The sequence below is a fragment of the Oncorhynchus nerka genome, linkage group LG28 (assembly GCF_034236695.1).
Source record: "Oncorhynchus nerka isolate Pitt River linkage group LG28, Oner_Uvic_2.0, whole genome shotgun sequence".
Classification (NCBI taxonomy): Eukaryota; Metazoa; Chordata; class Actinopteri; order Salmoniformes; family Salmonidae; genus Oncorhynchus; species Oncorhynchus nerka.
Genome location: NC_088423.1, coordinates 49,540,537 through 49,560,262, shown reverse-complemented (window position 1 = coordinate 49,560,262; position 19,726 = coordinate 49,540,537). Strand labels below are relative to the sequence as shown.

Sequence of the window (19,726 nt, the reverse complement as noted above, 5' to 3'; positions counted from 1 at the left end):
CCATGCATGACAGGACTTCCTTTACTTACTCCTATGATACATGACCACCTCCCTTAGTGGAAAATCAGAAGAGGAGTGTGGTTTCACACAGTTTAATTTCTAGCTGGTAAGAGGGTTTGTACTGGCCTCTGGCCTTGGCGTGCCAAAACATCCCACTTTTACAGTGTGTGCGTAAGAGCCTCAGTGCGTGTGCAATGCATGTGTGTCTGTGTATGCTTGAGTGTACATTTGTCTGTGTGTGTCTGTGTACGCTTGTGTGTACTAAGTTGGTGCGTGAATGTCTCACTTCAGCACACCCTGAGAGTCCTTGTCTGAAAACCTTGAGGAGGCTAAAGCATGGGGCCCCTCCTGGGAGAGGGAGAGAAAGAGACCCTGAACCGATAAGAAACTTTTCCGCGGTAGGAACTAGGTGTTCTAACTTTTTCCCTCTTTCCTCGCTGTGCTGTTGACATCTGAGAAGAAGATGGCAGCTTATTATGTAGCAAGTTCACCATACGCTACAATAGTGAGCAACGACAGCCAATCAACCTTAGCCAAGACACTGAGGCTTTGTCATGCTTGTTGCTGGTTACTTTAATGTTTTTTTTTAAATTATTTTTTTAGAGGGTTGCACCGGCCCCTGCAAGTGCATGTTATGCCATGGCCTGAAACCAAGGAGGTGGGCTGAGTGCTGACAGAGAATGAAAAAACAGATAATCTGTCTTTCTCAAACATCTTCAAGATCTCTGGGGAGGAATAAATGCCCCTGAGTAGGTGATGGCTTTAGGGAGACAACTCTGGAGCTGTACAGGGTAAGTCCGTTTTTTTTAATAGGATCTTCACCTGATACATTTAATAGAACTAAAACCTCAAACAGGCTCACGGCAGAATATAAAGTCTCTTTAATGTTTTTCACATTTTCTGTTTAGCAAATCATTTGTTCAGTAAGAATTTGTCAATTGCAGTTACTGTCTTAGCCAAATGATTGAAGTCCTGAAAATATTGTTTTGTGTATTCTAAAGTATAAGTTACTTGTGCAAAATCAGCTGTACATGATAAAATAGGAATCACTTGTTTTGATGTTTTTCTTTAAATACCATTGTGTAAGGTTTAATATTCAAAGTGTTCATTCTGTGAGGTTGTCTGTGTCTCTCCCTTCCAGGTCCACAGAGCAGTGGACTCCAGAGGGGTATCTGCACTCGCTGTTCCTTTTTCCTATGCATATACCGCTTTGAGATCTAGCTTTAAAGAGGCATAGGGCATGGGAAAATGGGGCTGCAGAGGTATTTCACCGACCAAACTACCCCTGGTTGTTCAACTACCACAACCCTGAGTTCTCCCCGTTTCCCCATTTTGGACCTCGATCTAGAGGACCTCAACAAGACCACACCCTGAACTCAGTGGAGAGACCATACCTCGTAAGGAGAGACTGGATTTTACAATGTCCTGATGGCTCCTTTGTTTATGATGATAATGCATAATGCATGATGATAATGTACATTTCGTAGCTGTCCAAGCTGTTGCTGTATTGCTGACTTTTGATATTGATTCATGGTTTGCAGTGTTTGTTGTCCACCTAGTGGGTGGAATTGTCTGTCTGTTGTTGTTCAGTAACAAAGTGTGTAAAAAAATAAAATAAATAAACATTAATGACCTTCAAATGTTTGTCTTACTTTCTATTATAGGACAAATGTATCCCTTAAACTGAATGACCATGAATAGTTGGTGATAATAACATCTTTAAAATATTTACATTGAAGTTATTCTATGACTTAAAATTAAATACCACCATACGACCTTGTATTTAAAGCATGCAGGAATTACGATATGAGGTTTTTAAGAGAACATTTCACCGAACAAGATTTCAAAGAATGGCAACCCTTTTAAGGTCAAGGGCTTGGCAAAAGATGGTTTAGATCCCAGTAAAGTCCCCCATTAGCTTAGCTATGGAAAGGTTACACTTGAATAATTAAACATTTTTCCTCAATCCTATGAGATTTTAGGAAGCATTTCCACATAAAGAGGTAATGGTAAAGAGACACGTTTGAAATAGTGTGGTTCTGATCTTATCAGTCACATTTCCCACAAAACAGGAATTTCAGTGATTTGCCAAAATGATGTGAAGTTCTAAAAACTATGCGAGGCCCTAAGAACTATGCATGGGTTCTAAGAATCTTGCCTTTTGATTCTGATAATTCCGATGGAACTACTTGATTGTACTTAAATAATGTCTCCTGTATCAGAGCATCTGTAGCCTAGGATAAGATGGAAGAGTGAATGATGGGAAAAGGACAAAAGTGCACATTATGCAGCAAAGAGCCATTGGGCCTTTTATTTTGCCCCTCCCCAGTCCTGTTTGCAGCCACTCAGCCACAGAGCTCTTAGCAGGGCAGTTAGCACATCCTCACCTGATTGCCACTCACATGCCGTCCACATGTATGAAGGCATGCATTAGGCATGTTTGAATAACAACTGGGAGACTTTACTGGGCTCGAAACCATCTTTTGCAAAGCCCTTGACCTTAAAAGGCTTGCCATTCCTCGAAATCTCAAATAATATGTCAATGTTAAAAACCTTAAGGTCATTTCTGCATGCTTTAAGTACAAGGTGGTATGGTGGTATTTTAACTACAATGTATTGTCTGATACTCCCTAACTATGGATCCCTGAAACAGTTGTTATTCGAACATGCCCAATGCACGCCTTCATACATGTGGATGGGAAGTACGGACTACCATATATTTTATTCAGTGTGTGGCTGTGCGCTAATCTGTTATGTAAAATTGTGGTCAACATGTCCCTGCTTGGGGGGGTGGAGGGCAGTTTGTAGTATCTGTCATTTACTTCACTATATTGTAACATGTGTGCAGGGTTGGGGAGTAATGGATTACGTGTAAGGGATTATTTATTCTGCAATAGTTTGTGTCGGGGGGGCTAGAGTCAGTCTGTTATATCTGGAGTATTTCTCCAGTCTTATCTGGTGTCCTGTGTGAATTTAAGTATGCTTCCTCTACTTTTCTCCCTCTTTCTCTTTCTGATTCTTTCTGTTAAAGGACCTGAGCCCTAGGACCATGCCTCGGAACTACCTGGCCTGATGACTCCTTGCCGTCCCCAGTCCACCTGGTCATGCTGCTGCTCCAGTTTCAACTGTTCTGCCTGCGGCTATGGAACCCTGACCTGTTCACTGGATGTGCTACCTTGTCCCGGACCTGCTGTTTTGGATTCTCTCTCTACCACAGCTGCTGTCTCTAGCTCTGAATAATCGGCTATGAAGAGCCAACTGACATTTACTCCTGACGTGCTGACATGTTGCACCCTCTACAACCACTGTGATTATTATTATTTGACCCTGCTGGCATCTCTTTTGAACGTTTGAACATCTTGGCCATGTTCTGTTATAATCTCTACCTAGCACAGCCAGAAGAGGACTGGCCACCCCTCAGAGCCTAGTTCCTCTCTAGGTTTCTTCCTAGGTTCCGGCCTTTCTAGGGAGTAATTCCTAGCCAACGTGCTTCTACATCTGCATTGCTTGCGGTTTTAGGCTGGGTTTCTGTACAGCTTTATAAATAAATAAAGCTTTATAAATAAATGTGATTGGTTGATTCATTGATAGAAAAATACGGTAACTGTATCCGTTACGTTACCAGCATAATGTTGTAATCAGATTACAGATACTTTAGAAAAACTAGATTATTTCGAGGATTACTTTTAACTTCTGAAAGGATGTTTGGGGGAAAAAATCTTTGACACTTCTCTGTTTTCTCAGTGACATTCAAATCAGCATTGAAAAAATCCAGAAATTTAGATTAGTTTCACCTGAGCGAGTCTTACCACAAGTCAGAGACCACTATGATGACACAACAAATGTGTTTGATGGATCACGGGAAGAGAGCAGGAATAGACTTTTGTAAGGTACAGTCCAAGCTATGTCTTCCAATGGTGCGACTGTTGTCGGCCTCCAAAGATTATCCAACTTGAATTAACACTTGGAGGCGAGGATGACAGCAGTGGTGTGGTCTACGTCGATACGGAAATCACTTATTATTGATGTCTACATAGCACATTGATGTGAATCACACTGCTGCTCTCTCATTTATCTATTTGCTCTTTACGGATTGTGGTTGTTGTGGACGGCCATTCACAAATCTTAATGTGTATTTGAACCCAATGATGGTTGAATTCAAGTAGTTTAAGCTGCCTATACATCATTGTTTTTTAAACCAGTGGACAGCCAGTGAAAAATGCGCTCTTGCAACAGCTGCATAGTGCGGATCCCAGCATATGGAATAAAAGTGGGGATTTTATTGCTCAATCTAATTAATGCTGATAAAAAAAAAAATCCATAAGCCTAATGGACAATGCTCAAACTCACACACTTTTTATAGACTTAAAAGGGGAAATCTGCAATTATAAGTCCATTATTGGATTTATATATATATATATATATACACACACACAGTTGAAGTCGGAAGTTTACATACACCGTAGCCAAATAAATGTAAACTCAGTTTTTCACAATTCCTGACATTTAATCCTAGTAAATTGTCCCTGTTTTAGGTCAGTTAAGATCACCACTGTATTTTAAGAATGTGAAATGTCAGAATAATAGTAGAGTATGTTTTATTTCAGCTATTATTTCTTTCATCACATTCCCAGTGGGTCAGAAGTTTACATACACTCAATTAGTATTTGGTAGCATTTGGTAGCATAAATTGTTTAACTGAGGTCAAAAACAGACTTAACCCCATAGGCTAACTTGCTAGCCCTGGTCTACTAACTGCTAGCTTGCCTGCCCCGGTCTGCTAACTGCTAGCCCCTGCTAACTGCTTGCTTGCTAACCCGGTCTGCTAACTGCTAGCTTGTTTAGCCCCGGCCTACTAACTGTTAGCATCGGCCTGCTAACTGTCTGAATCGCCGTGTTCCCAGTCAGCCCAACCACTCACTGGACGCATATGTTCACTTGGCTACGCATGCCTCTCTCTAATATCAATATGCCTCGTCCATTACTGTCCTGGTTAGTGATTACGGTCTTATTTCACTGTAGAGCCTCTAGCCCTGCTCAATATGCATTAACCAACCATGTTATCCCACCTCCTACATATGCGATGACATCACCTGGTTTAAAAACTTCTTAAGTTATAGGGGGCAGCATTTTCACTTTTGGATAAATAGCATGCCCATATCAACTTCCTGCTACTCATGCCAAGAATATAATATATGTATATTTGGATAGAAAACACTCTGCAGTTTCTAAAACTGTTTGAATCATGTTTGTGAGTATAAAATAACCTATGTAGCAGGCGAAACCCCGAGGACTAACTGTTCAGATTTTTTTTTTTAGGTCTCTGTCTGTTCTCATTGGAAAACGATATTTCTTAGGCACTTGTTTGCAGTTCCTACCGCTTCCACTGGATGTCACCAGTCTTTGGAATTTGGTTGAGGTTATTCCTTTGTGCAATGAAGAAGTACGGCCATCTAGGAACTGGGTAATACTGTTGAGAGTTGCGCAAGACTTGAAAAGTAGCATCGGTTTGTTGTCTTCCTGTATTGAACACAGATAGACCCGTCTTCAATGTGATCGATTATTAACACTGAAAAATACCTAAAGTTGTATTACAAAAGTAGTTTGAAATGTTTTGGCAAAGTTTACAGGCAACTTTTGAGATATTTTGTAGTGACGTTGCGCAAATTGGAAGCTGCTTTTTTCTGGATCAAACGAGCCAAATAAATGGACATTTTGGATATTTATGGACAGAATTAATCGAACAAAAGGACCAATTGTGATGTTTATGGGACATATTGGAGTGCCAACAAAAGAAGCTCGTCAAAGGTAAGGCATGTTTTATATTTTATTTCTGCGTTTTGTGTAGCGCCTGCAGGGTTGAAATATGCTACTCTTTGTTTACTGTTGTGCTATCATCATAAAATAGCTTTTTATGCTTTCGCCGAAAAGCCTTTTTAAAACCTGACATGTTGGCTGGATTCACAACGAGTGTAGCTTTAATGTAGTATCTTACATGTGTGATTTAATGAAAGTTTATTTTATTTGAATTTTCCACACTGCATTTTCCCTGGCTTTTGGCCAAGTGGGATGCTAGCGTCCCCTATCCTAGAGAGGTTAAACGTCTCTAGAGACTATATCTCTCTCATCATTACTCAAGCCAAGATAGAACTGCCAAAGGGGGCGGTGTTGCAATCTACTGCAAAGATAGCCTGCAGAGTTCTGTATTACTATTCAAGTCTGTACCCAAACAATTCGAGCTTCTACTTCTAAAAATGTACCTTTCCAGAAACAAGTCTCTTACCGTTGCTTCTTGCTATAGACCTCCCTCTGCCCCCAGCTCTGCCCTCGATACCATATGTGAATTGTTTGCCCCCCCATATATCTTCTGAGCTCATGCTACTAGGTGACCTAAACTGGGACATGCTTAACATCCCGGCCATCCCACAATCCAAGTTTGATGCCCTCAATCTCACACAAATTATCAATGAACCTACCAGGTACAAATCCATATCCGTAAACACGGGCACCCTCATAGATGTCATCCTAACTAACTCGCCCTCCAAATACACCTCTGCTGTTTTCAATCAAGATCTCAGCGATCACTGCCTCATTGCCTGCATCCGTAATGGGTCTGCGACCAAACGACCACCCCTCATCACTGTCAAACGCTCCCTAAAACACTTCTGCGAGCAGGCCTTTCTAATTGACCTGGCCGGGAGTATCCTGGAATGGCATTGACCTCATCCCGTCAGTAGTTGATGCCTGGCTATTCTTTAAAAGTGCATTCCTCACCATCATAAATAAGCATGCCCCATTAAAAAAAAATCGAACTAGGAATAGATATAGTCCTTGGTTCACTCCAGACCTGTCTGCCCTTGACCAGCACTAAAACATCCTGTGGCGTTCTGCATTAGCATCGAATAGCCCCCGTGATATGCAACTTTTCAGGGAAGTTACAAACAAATATACACAGGCAGTTAGGAAAGCTAAGGCTAGCTTTTTCGAACAGAAATTTGCATCCTGTAGTACTAACTCAAAAACGTTCTGGGACATTGTAAAGTCCATGGAGAATCCTCCACCCAGCTGCCCACTGCTCTGAGGCTAGGAAACACTGTCACCAACGATAAATACATTATAATTGAGAATTTCAATAAGCATTTCTCTATGGCTGGCCATGCTTTCCACCTGGCTACCCCAATGATTGACTCATTGGTTGTTATCTGTGCCAGTCCAAACGAATGCAAGAAGCTGAACTATAGAAAACTGTTTAGGAGATTTTTTTGCAGAGCCCAATACCAGTCTTGTCTTTAATGGCCCAATATCCAACAGCAATAGGTGTCAGTATCCCTCAGATCCATCAATGGTTTATGCAAAAAATATAATTTAGGCCTATTGTTTGGAAACATGAAACTCAACATGTCTTTGTTTAACTAAGTGCACAGTCAGGGACTCAATACCAGAGCTGTGATTTTGCAGGACTGCCCACTTGTCCATACCATCATATGTAGACTACAATATGCACAGTGTATTCGGAAAGTATTCTACCACTTCCTTTTTTCCACATTTCACTACATTACAGCCATATTCCAAAATATATATTTTTAAATCCTCATCAATCTACACATAATACCCCATAACGTCAAAGCAAAACAGATTTTTAGAAATGTTTGCACAGTTATAAAAAAAAAAAAAACGTAAATATATTATTTACACAAGTACTCAGATCCTTTGTTGTGAGACTCGAGATTGAGCTCAGGTGCATCCCGTTTCCATTGATCATCCTTAAGATGTTTCTACAACTGGATTGGAGTCCACCTGTGGTAAATTCCATTGATGGGACATGATTTGGAAAGGCACACACCTGTCTATACAAGGTCCCACAGTTGACAGTGCATGTCAGTTCAAAAACCAAGCCATGAGGTCGAAGGAATTGTCGGTAGAGCTCCGAGACAGGATTGTGTCGAGGCACAGATCTGGGGAAGCGTGCCAAAAAATCTCTGCAGCATTGAAGATCTCCAAGAGCACTGTGGCCTCCATCATTCTTAAATGGAAGAAGTTTGGAACCACCAAGACACTTCCCAGAAGTATCCACCTGGCCAAATTTACGAATCAGGGGAGAAGGCCTTGGTCACTCTGACAGAGCACCAGAATTCCTCTGTGGAGATAGAAGAATCTTCCAGAAGGACAACCATTTACGCAGCACTCCACCAATCAGACCTTTATGGTAGAGTGGCCAGACGGAAGCCACTGCTAGTAAAAGGAATATGACTGCTTGCTTGTAGTTTGCCAAAGGGCACCTAAATAACTCTCAGACCATGAGAAACAAGATTGTTTGTTCTGATGAAACCAAGATTGAACTCCTTGGCCTGAATGCCAACCGTTCTGGAGGAAACCTGGCACCATACCTACAGTGAGGCATGGTGGTGGCAGCATCATACTGTGGGGATGTTTTTCAGTGCCAGGGACTGGGAGACTAGTAAGGATCGAGTGAATGATGAACGGAGCAAAGTAAGAGAGATCCTTGATGAAAACCTGCTCCAGAACGTTCAGGATCTCCTGTTGGGAGGATCTCAGGTTCACCTCCCAACAGGACAACGACCCTAACCACACAGCCAAGACAATGCAGGCTCAGGACAAGTATCAATGTCCTTGAGTGGCGCAGCCATAGTCAGACTTGAACCCAATCGAACATCTCTGGAGAGACCTGAAAATAGCTGTGTAACAACGCTCCCCATCCAACCTGACAAAGCTTGAGTGGAACTGCAGAGAAGAATGGGATAAACTCCCCAAATACAGGTGTGCCAAGCTTGTAGCGTTATACCCAATAAGACTCAAAGCTGTAATCGCTGCCAAAGGTGCTTCAAAGTACTGAGTAAAGGGTATGCATACTTATACTCTACGGGATTGGTGTCCCTAACCTGGGACAGTTGTTGCTCAATATGTGATAATGAGACTAGAATGATATTGTAAACAACAGCCAACTTTACGGGAAATAGACATGTATTTTATGGGCAGAAAGCATAAATCCTTGCTAATCTAACTGCAGTGTCTAATTTACATTAGCTATTACAGCAAAGGAATACCAAGCTATTGTATGAGGATAATGCAGAACAACAAATCACTTTTATCATGGAAACTGGTTTGATATATTCACCTCTGAAGGCAAATAATGTACTTGAATATGTAATTCAGTAATCTTGCTCTGAGGGTATCAAGGCACAAGGCGAGACCCAAATGCAGAAACAGGAGGCAGATGGTTGAAGTCTTACGATGTTTATTAATCCAAAGGGGTAGGCAAGAGAATGGTCGTGAACAGGCAAAAAAAGGTCAAAACCAGATAAGAGTCCAGGAGGTACAGAGTGGCAGACAAGCTCATGGTCAAGGCAGGCCGAATGGTCAGGCAGGCGGGTACAAAGTCCAGAAACAGGCAAGGGTCAAAAACAGGAGGACAAGAAAAAGGAGAATGCAAAAAGCAGGAGAAAGGGAAAAACGCTGGTTGACTTGGAAACATACAAGAAGAACTGGCACAGAAAGGCAGGAAACACAGGGATAAAAAAACACTGGGGGAAATAAGCGACACCTGGAGGTGGTGGAGACAATCACAAGGACAGGTGATACAGACCAGGGCATGACAGAGGGTCCCAGAGATCAAATGTAGTGTAGTTCTGTTTTTTTTTAAATCCATTTGTATATTCAAATGTAGGAACTGTGTTCTACAGTTTGACCCCACTGCTGTCTCTTGCTCCACACCCACCCCGCACGGCCATCTAGATGTGTGAAGGTTAGTGTCTTTTCTGTGTCTCTTCAAGACAGCCCAGATGTATGCAAGATGGCATCTGAGAACAAGGTTGACATTTTGCCTATTCCTAACCACTTCTGTGTTTTTTCGTTAGTTTCTTTGCGTTGTTTGTAACTTTTTAACTTATTTTGTACATAATGTTGCTGCTACCGTCTCTTATGAACGAAAATAACTTCTGAACACGAGGCCGAGGAACAACTACACAAGGCATTCGAGACCTTGTTATGCCACGTCTGCCATATTGTCTTCCTTCTTCGATGTCCACTTGTTCCGTTGAAGTGTAAAAACTTTGAGATAGCCATTCCACTGAGAATTTTGCCATGGTGTGCGGCGTGCGCTCTAGTTAGCTCGGAGGTTAGCTGTTAGCTAGTTAGCTGACGTAGGCCTCTAGACTCGGGACTTCGCTCTATATAGGAGACACCCCACTGTATTTGAATATGTAAAAGGGCCTCAACGGAACGATACAAACTTAGTCGGTGTAATTGAAATGAATAGATGTTGCAGTTGTGTTTTTTTCACATGTTCAATAGCCTGGTTGATATGTCCCGGGGCGCCACCATGTCCGAGTAGGCTATCAAACTCCGTCGTGCAGGTATGGCCTCTTAGTTGCCAATCCGATAATTACATTATTTGTGTATGTCAATCATTTATTGAAGAGTATGACTTCATTATAGGTCTATACGAGATTAGAGTAGACTGGGGTGAACCAAGCTATATGTGATTATAATACATTGTTTCATTTGGAAAAGTAAATCAAATATGTCAATATCATTTTTTTGCGACTTATTGATAGGATACATTCATCTTGTTTTTATAGGGAAGGTATACCCATGCCATGCAAATATCACCTAAAAATGCATTGATTCATGTGACATACCCTAATGCTGCCATATTGACTTTTTTCTATACGTTAAATTCTCTGTTGCGACTGATATTCTATGGGACCAGGCCACTGTAGCTATAATTTGTGAGACCATTGTTCCAGATGTAGACAGAAGCGCTCAGCGGTATGCTCGCCAAGGTGAAGCTGATTGCTGATGAAGACCAATTGACAAAGTCTGACAAAGGGGGTGTGATTGCTAGCAGCACTCCTAAACGGAAAGTGAGAGAACCACATTTGATCTCTGTTTACTTGTGAACTTGAATAGGCATTTGCTATAAGCCCCTGGCACATTGTGAAACTGGTGACCATGTTCCATAGCAGGTTTAAATGCAGTTCCTAAATGTAATTAATCGCCGGTCTCATCAGGAGACCAAAATCACTATAATGTTTCATAATTGCTTGATATAGCCTACTGTGTTTGCCCTCCACATTTGAGCTATATGTCAGTATTTATCTGTATGGGTGGTTTTGTGATCCTAGCTCCTTAAAATTAACACACTTTAATTGATCCGTTCATGGTCAACTAGATAATGACTGGTTTCACATTCATTTATGTAGACAAAGGTGTCCTATCAATTCCCCATTTCAAGGCACAGGGGCTCAGCAATCATATCACATAATCAAAGTGTGTCCCCGGGCTGAACATCAAACCCGAGATCTGGCTCTGCAGCACACAAAACCCCAGACTCTATGGATCCGGTCCCTATGGCTCATGTGGTAGGTGTAAACTCATCAATGACCGGCATAATTAGAACTAATTGTTGAGCATGATCTTCCCGTTGGCTAACCTTTGAAGTACCGCATTGGAGACAAACAGACACGCACATTAAAGCGCAGTATGTTGCCACTGCTGTGGTGGATGAGAGGGAGGAGACGTGCACGCACCCACATCCAGTAGAGTTTCTGGGGGTCTGTCTGCGCATGTGTCAGGAAGGCACAAATGTAGCATATATAATTGGGTGCTTACATCACTAGGCTATTGCATTGGATTGCGAATGATTGCTCACGATATAGGTATAGAATGTAAAACATATTGTAACGATCCTCGCTATATTTGTCACTTTAATTAACAATGTTTACATATCTTGCATTACTCATCTCATATGTATATACTGTATTATAGGCTATTCTCTGTATTCTAGCCACTTAATATTAACATATCTGGCGTTACTCATCTCATAAACTCAGCAAAACTCATCTCATAAACCTCTCACTGTCAACTGTGTTTATTTTCAGCAAATTTAACGTGTAAATATTTTTTGTTTGTTTGGGGGGGGTCAAAATCAAAAGTAACAGTCAGTATCTGGTGCTGCCACCATCTGCATTAAGTACTGCAGTGCATCTTCTCCTCATGGACTGCACCAGATTTGCCAGTTCTTGCCGTGAGATGCTACCCCACTCTTCCACCAAGGCACCTGCAAGTCCCCGGACATCTCTGGGGGAATGGCCCAAGCCCTCACCCTCCGATCCAAGGGGTCCCAGACGTGCTCAATGGGATTGAGATCTGGGCTCTTTGCTGGCCATGGCAGAACACTGACATTCCTGTCATACAGGAAATCATGCACAGAATGAGAAGTATGGCTGGTGGCATTGTCATGCTGGAGGGTCATGTCAGGATGAGCCTGCAGGAAGGGTACCACATGAGGGAGGATTATGTCTTCCCTGTAACGCACAGTGTTGAGATTGCCTGCAATGACAACAAGCTCAGTCCGATGATGCTGTGACACACCGCCCCAGACCATTTATTTCCCTGGCCACATCTGCAGTCCTCATGCCTCCTTGCAGCATGCCTAAGGCATGTTCACGCAGATGAGCAGGGACCCTGGGCATCTTTATTTTGGTGTTTTTCAGAGTCAGTAGAAAGGTCTCTTTAGTGTCCTAAGTTTTCATAACTGTGACCTCAATTGCCTACCATCTGTAAGCTGTTAGTGTCTTAACGACGTTCCACAGGTGCATGTTCATTAAATGTTTATGGTTTATGGAACAAGCATGGGAAACAGTGTTTAAACCATTTACAATGTAGTTATTTGGATTTTTACGAAATATCTTTGAAAGATAGGGTCTATACTATTCTACGGTATCTCATTCACTTAATAATGTTGACATACCTCGCATTACTATTCTACTGTATCTTAGTCTTATGTGTATTGGGTATATGTTGTGTAATTTGTTAGATAGTACTTCTAGATATTACTGCACTGTCGGAGCTAGAAGCACAAGCATTTCGCTACACCCGCAATAACATCTGCTAATCACTTGTATGTGATTTATGAAATTTGATTTGATTCGATGAGCCACGTTACAATGTCACAAGTGGGATTTTTTTTACTTCAGTTGTATTAATTCAGGGAAACCCATTGAGACCAGGGTCTCATTTAATGATGGGGATACATGATCCCCTTTGGGATCACCCCCCATCCCCCCTGAGCTGTAATGTGGCGCAGGGAACGCAATAAATAATCCTAAAAATATTTAACCTCCACAGAATCGCTTGAAAAATGGCTCAAATGAAAGATAAAGAAGTTATTTATCTACCCAGCAAGTCAGATTTCTAAAATGTTTTACAGCGAAAACATAGCACATATTTATGTCCAACCACCACTGCATACATACCTCATTAGCTTAGCCAAGTAGGAAAAAATATGCAATCAACAAACGCAGGATTAAAAGAAAAATCATTTCACTAACCTTTTGAAATCTTCATCAGATGACAGTAATATAACATGTTACACAGTACATTCATTTTTTTCAATAATATGCAATATATATCCATAAATCTCTGTTTACAATTATGCATCGTTCAAAAAATGCTACTGCAATGTCAGGAGAAATAAAATAGCTCCGGCAGATAACGTCAGCTAACAAGGAATACACATCATAAACTTTGACTAAATATGCATGTTTTACATATGTATGGCAAGATAAACTTCTTCTAAATGCAATCGCTATGTTACAATTATTTTTAACGTTACATTTGGCGTTCACTAGGCTATAATAGGGAGTCGGCGCTCCCATTTAGCATACTGACTCCTCTATCTTGGAGTCGACAGAAACCCAAAATGAAGACATAAATATTCGCTTACCATGGCTGTTCTTCCTTCAGAAGACCTGGAAGGGTTAATACTCACCAAGTTAGTGTTCAGTTTTCAAGTCTGTGTCTTTCCGTTCTCAAACTAGACACTTTTCGGTCGAAATGTATGCAAATTTCAAGTGGATGCGCACCAAAACGTCGAAAGTATACATTATATTTCGAGTAAACTTGTCAAACTATGTTTATAATTAAGCCTTAAAATGTTATAAAGGTCTACAGCAATCGTGAGGGCGTTCAGAGAAACACACGTTGTTCAGTCCATCCTGAGGGAAAGAGAGAGAAATTTCCCAGCTCCCATTGGTGAAACTTTTTTTTTGCGTCACCGGGACGTTTGGGCACGCTGAACGTCTCGTGAGCGCGCGATTCTCACAGTTACACGCCTCATCGAAAGCAGGCTTCACGCTGAAGACGTAGAAACTGTTTCCATGGTTATAACTGCTTGGGAAGTGTGTATAGGATGACGTCAAAGTGGTGGCAACTTTTTCCATTACAAGAGAGACTTTGGGAGAATGCATGCCCTGAGACTTCTGCTTTACATAGAGACAAAATTTAAACGGTTTTATAAGCTTTAGAGTGTTTCCTATTCGATAATAATTTTTATATGCATATATTAGCAACTTTTGACAAAAATGTATCATGGTTTATATGGGTGCCGAATTCCTCCAGAAGGGGCAGTATTCAGGGCTAGCCCTAACAGTTGAAGACAACAATGCAAACATAATCTAAACGATCAATACAAATAAAATAAACTACAAATTACAGATTCAACCATACAGATTCAAACACCAGAAATACAATTATTTACATTAAATTCCAAACATTTGCGATTATCATTCATTGAATTCAACATTTGAGTACTAAACTGCCCTAAAGGCACCAGCGAGTCAAGATGTAGTGAGTTTTGTAGGCTATTCCAAAAATGGGGGGCACTAAAACTGAAGGCCGATTACCTAGATCGCTATGTACTGTACTAGTGGAAACTCGAGGTGTCTCATGTTTAAGAAAATGAAAAGTGAAGTGAGGTTGGTCGGAAGCTTGCAAAGCTCTGCTTTGGTGCGTAACAGGGCTTTGCAGGCGCTTTGCAGGCATGGTTCCCTTGAGCGCATTTAATACGTTTAATTAATTCAACGGCTGAAAACCCTCCCACTTGCTGGCTAACAGATTATCTCGTGGAGTTTTCATTCAGTAGGGGTTTCAGTACATTTATCTTAAGCCATCCTTTAAAACATGGGTTAATTTTGTCAACAGACTCACTAGAATACATTGAGAGAAGGGGTTCAGAATGTAGGGATCAATGATATAAAGACATCTAAATATATGCATATTCGTCTCCGTTTCAGCACCAAGTGGTAGATTTAAAAATACTTGGATCTTGTATATTATTATTTAGGCACATTTTTGGGTTAGGAAAGTATGTATTGAATCATAAGGAAAAAATGGTTTGAAGAGTCTTTACACAATAAATATATTGAGGAATCAAAACTACAGTGGTTTGATTTATCCTGAAAATTGTCACATTCAAGTTCCATGCATGAACTATTGGAACATGGAAAGAAAGTGTACAATAAGGTTTGAACAATTGTCCTATAAATCTACCCGAATAATTTCTAATCATCAGTTGAATGACAACGGTCCAGTCATCATGAAACGTGCTACATATGGTCTGAGTTCCATGATTCAAATAAGGCGACAAATTATTGCACAGCATTAGCCTAATACGATCCACTAATGCTAGCAACCCTCAGGAACAACGACACAGACTTGACAGAGGAAAGAAAGGTTAACGGAATGGAATGATGCCGAATGTAAGCTACAAATGGAAGAATACTAACACTAAAGTGACAGCTATAAATGTGTGTGGGTACTACTGACGGTGGTTCCCGATAATGGTTAATACTGAACATTATACAAATGGTAAAAAGGCCCGGCGTATAATTTAAAACGTTCTAAAGCACAAACATCAATTTGGCAGGTTCAGCTCTAAAGAAGCCTACAGCTTGGGTCTCCAATTTTCATCAACGCAAATGATCAGGGTAGACAATTAATATTCGGGAATAATGGCACAACTATTTATAGCCTACTTCACTGAGTAAAATGGGCAGCAATTACATATCACGTTGATATATGATTTTCAGTTTGCGTCCATATGGCTGGTTTCACATTCCTCACCAGGGATCATAAGGAAAAAGTATCTACAACCATTGCTATGTGTATTTATAAACGCCTTCCCCAAATGGATTACTAATTTACCTAGCTCTTATCAATAGTTCTTATCAACATATCATTTACAGTTCATGAAGAATGCTATTATTTCTATCATAAAAAATAAAGTAGATGCTTTTCCCACTTAGAACAGGCACGTCTGCTCGACCTTATTCATGGTTCCTCCATGTCTAAAGGTGGTGGAGTTATGAGGGAATTAAGTCAATGTCACATGACTGGGAGTACAGACATGCAACAGATACCTTAAAACAAAGGTAGGGGCGTGGATCAGAGAACCCGTCAGTATCTGGTATGACCACCATTTGTCTCATGCAGCGCGACACATCTCCTTCCATAGAATTCGTCAGGCTGTTAAATGTGGCTTGTGGAATGTTGTCCCACTCCTCTTCAATGGCTGTGCAAAATTGCTGGATATTTGCGGGAACTGGAACACGCTGTCATACACATCGATCCAGAGCATCCCAAACATGCTCAATGGGTGACATGTCTGGTGAGTATGCAGGCCATGGAAGAACGGGGGCATTTTCAGCTTCCAGGAACTGTGAACAGATCCTTGCGACATGGGGCCGTACATTATCATAAAGTGATGATGGCAGATGAATGGCATGACAATGGGCCTCAGGATCTTGTCACGGTATCTCTGTGCATTCAAATTGCCATCAATAAAATGCAATTGTGTTCGTTGTCCATAGCTTATGTCTGCCCATACCATATAACCCCACTGCCACCAAAATTATATAGCCCTTCTTACATCAGCTGATATCAAAGTGCTGTATAGAAACCCAGCCTAAAACCCCAAACAGCAAGCAATGCAGGTGTAGAAGCACGGTGGCTAGGAAAAACTCCCTAGAAAGGCCAAAACCTAGGAAGAAACCTAGAGAGGAACCAGGCTATGAGGGGTGGCCAGTTCTCTTCTGGCTGTGCCTGGTGGAGATTATAACAGAACATGGCCAAGATGTTCAAATGTTCATAAATGACCAGCATGGTCAAATAATAATAATCACAGTAGTTGTCGAGGGTGCAACAGGTTAGCACCTCAGGAGTAAATGTCAGTTGGCTTTTCATAGCCAATCATTGAGAGTGTCTCTACCTGCTGTCTCTTGAGAGTTGAAAACAGCAGGTCTGGGACAGGTAGCACGTCCGGTGAACAGGTCAGGGTTCCATAGCCCCAGACAGAACAGTTGAAACTGGAGCAGCGGCACGGCCAGAGAGCAATCTTTTCACAACATTGACATTAGCAAACCGCTCTCGCTCTCCCACACGACGCCATACATGCTGTCTGCCACCTCTCCGACACAAGGTGCACCTGTGTAATGATCATGACTGTTTAATCAGCTTCTTTATATGCCACACCTGTCAGGTGGATGGATTATCTTGGCAAATGAGAAATGATCACTAACAGGGATGTAAACACATTTGTGCACAAAATTTGAGAGAAATTATATTTTTCTGTGTATGGAGCATTTCTGGGATCTTTTATTTCAGCCCATGAAACATGGGACTAACACTTTACAAGTTGCATTGATATATTTGTTTAGTGTATTTCTACTACTTTACATTGTATTTTAGTTCAACTGTATTGTACACGCAGCATATGTATTTATATACTGGATTGTTGACATAGCTCACTCTAATCGCTCTTGCACTGGCTCTATGCACACTCACTAGACTCTACCCACACACTCACACATACTACACTGGCACTCCAACACACACTACATACGCTCAAACACACAATACACACTCACACATGCATATCGACGCCACACACACACACTTTTCACATATGCTGCTGCTACTTGTTTATTATTATATCCTGATTGCCTAGTAATTTTTACCCCTACCAACATGTACATACAGTTTTACCTCAATTACCTGAACTGCCTCCTACCCCTGAAATATCGACTTGGTACTGGTACTCATTGTACATAGCCTCGTTACTGTTATAGTATGCCGATGTACATACTGACAAGCAATAGGTTACATCTAAACCACACCATTTGTGTGCATAAGCTAATTGTTCAGCTGGAAGTTGTTATGCAGTGTTGTAACATTAACTACGATTAAGACTAAATAGAAAAGAAAGGTTGTGATATAAGATATACTTGAATGATAAAATTGACTTTAATCTCTGCACATCTTTAAAGAAATGGATTTACAAACATCCCACCCAAGATATAAAAAAAAACTGGATTGCATTTTGGATTTGTAAGTGTTTGAGTCGAAAGTTCAGTCTGTAGTATATAGTCTTTAGTAGAAATGTGCGTTGGACATCATTGGGTGGGGGTGCTGATGATAAGAAACCATCTGTTGCTGGGGGAACTGTTGCACCATGTGCGGGTACATCGCGTGGTAGGCAGCGGTGTATGATAGGTGCCTTCCATCGCCGTGGTACTGAAATGGGCGTATGGGCTGGAATATCATCCGTGACTGGGCGGGAGCGAGGTACTCAGCGCGCGAGTCTTGGACTTCCCGTTTCGGTTTCATCCTCCTGTTCTGAAACCAAGTTATCACCTGAAACACGAAACACAAGTTTTTAACACAAGATGAAAACCATTAGAACCAAACCAGCACTAGTATAATCGAATTAAATAGTTCTGCAGCACAATGTATAATGTGCATAAATTACATTTTGTAATGAGTTTTGTATTCTAGTATTACCTGAGTTTCAGAGAGGTTTATCATACCCGGAGGAGTACTCACTGTTTTCGGAAACTGTGGAAAAAATATCAGTCAATAAAATGCTCTTCAATTGAAAAAAAAACATGATTTAAATGTGTTGCAACACCAGGTTTTAACATGTAATATTAATAGAATTGTTAAAGTATAGTAGCCTACATTTAACTTACGATTTGGGGAAGGGCAGCTTGACGGATGCAGAGGTGAGCTCAATCTGGATTCCAGATTTGTGGGTTTCTCAGTGCAATTCTTGAATTCAAACCTTGTGATCTTTGACTTTGGCTGGAGGTAGACCTTGTTATAAGAGGTTGGCGGTCGAGGCTGGACCATGCAAGGGACATGGGGTTTGAAGTGGGTTAGCATAGTATCCACAGGTCCAGTGTCCACAGGTCCTTCTTTCTTGATGGTGTCGTGATGGCTCTTCGCCAACCAGTCTACAGTGAAGTAATTGAATATGTTTGCTTCCATGAGCTCAGCAAACTATCCGAGGATGGTCAGAGAATATTGTGAGATGGCCCGCCATATATAGACCTGGCCCTCTCCAAGATTAGCATTTGCAAAAGCACGTTAACGCCTGATCGATTCACAATGATTAGGTCCTAATGGGTCCTTATTGAAGTCTTCACATACAGTGAGTGTGTGAAAGCCTGGCGCCACCAAGTATGTGAGAACCAGTAGAGCTCATCTCATTGGGCGAAGACGTCAGTTCAACGACTAGTTTTGATTTATATTTGGTTGTGTAGTCAACTAATGTGAAATCAACTAGTAAAACAACGTTGATTCAACCTGTTTTTGCCCAGATGGGTTACATTTGTCCACCCCCAGCTGAAAATATACAGAAACGTCACATTAAGAGTCCACCTCTGCTTCAGAGTTCTTAGGTTATGATATGTTGAGGCATATAGGCCTACAATGACTTGACGTTTAAATTGTAGCCTATTCCATAACGAAGAAGATCACACTGAAAACATCAGACCAATTAAAGCCACTTTCTAATCAAGATAACAGGCTTTGCCACAGACCTACTAAAACAGAAACCCAAATATGTATAAACTAAATGTGTAAAATC

The 19,726-nt window shown here is 41.2% G+C and overlaps 1 long non-coding RNA gene and 1 pseudogene across 1 annotated transcript; one reads left to right on the top strand and one right to left on the bottom strand.

The window, feature by feature from the left end:
* The first annotated feature begins 327 nt into the window (after positions 1-327).
* Positions 328-1,640, top strand: LOC115112716 (uncharacterized). Its single transcript, XR_003861008.2, has 2 exons — positions 328-791; positions 1,142-1,640. It is a non-coding gene; the product is annotated as an uncharacterized LOC115112716 (long non-coding RNA).
* Positions 1,641-18,228: 16,588 nt separating this feature from the next.
* On the bottom strand, positions 18,229-19,125 carry LOC135565510 (uncharacterized; annotated as a pseudogene).
* Positions 19,126-19,726: the final 601 nt, after the last annotated feature.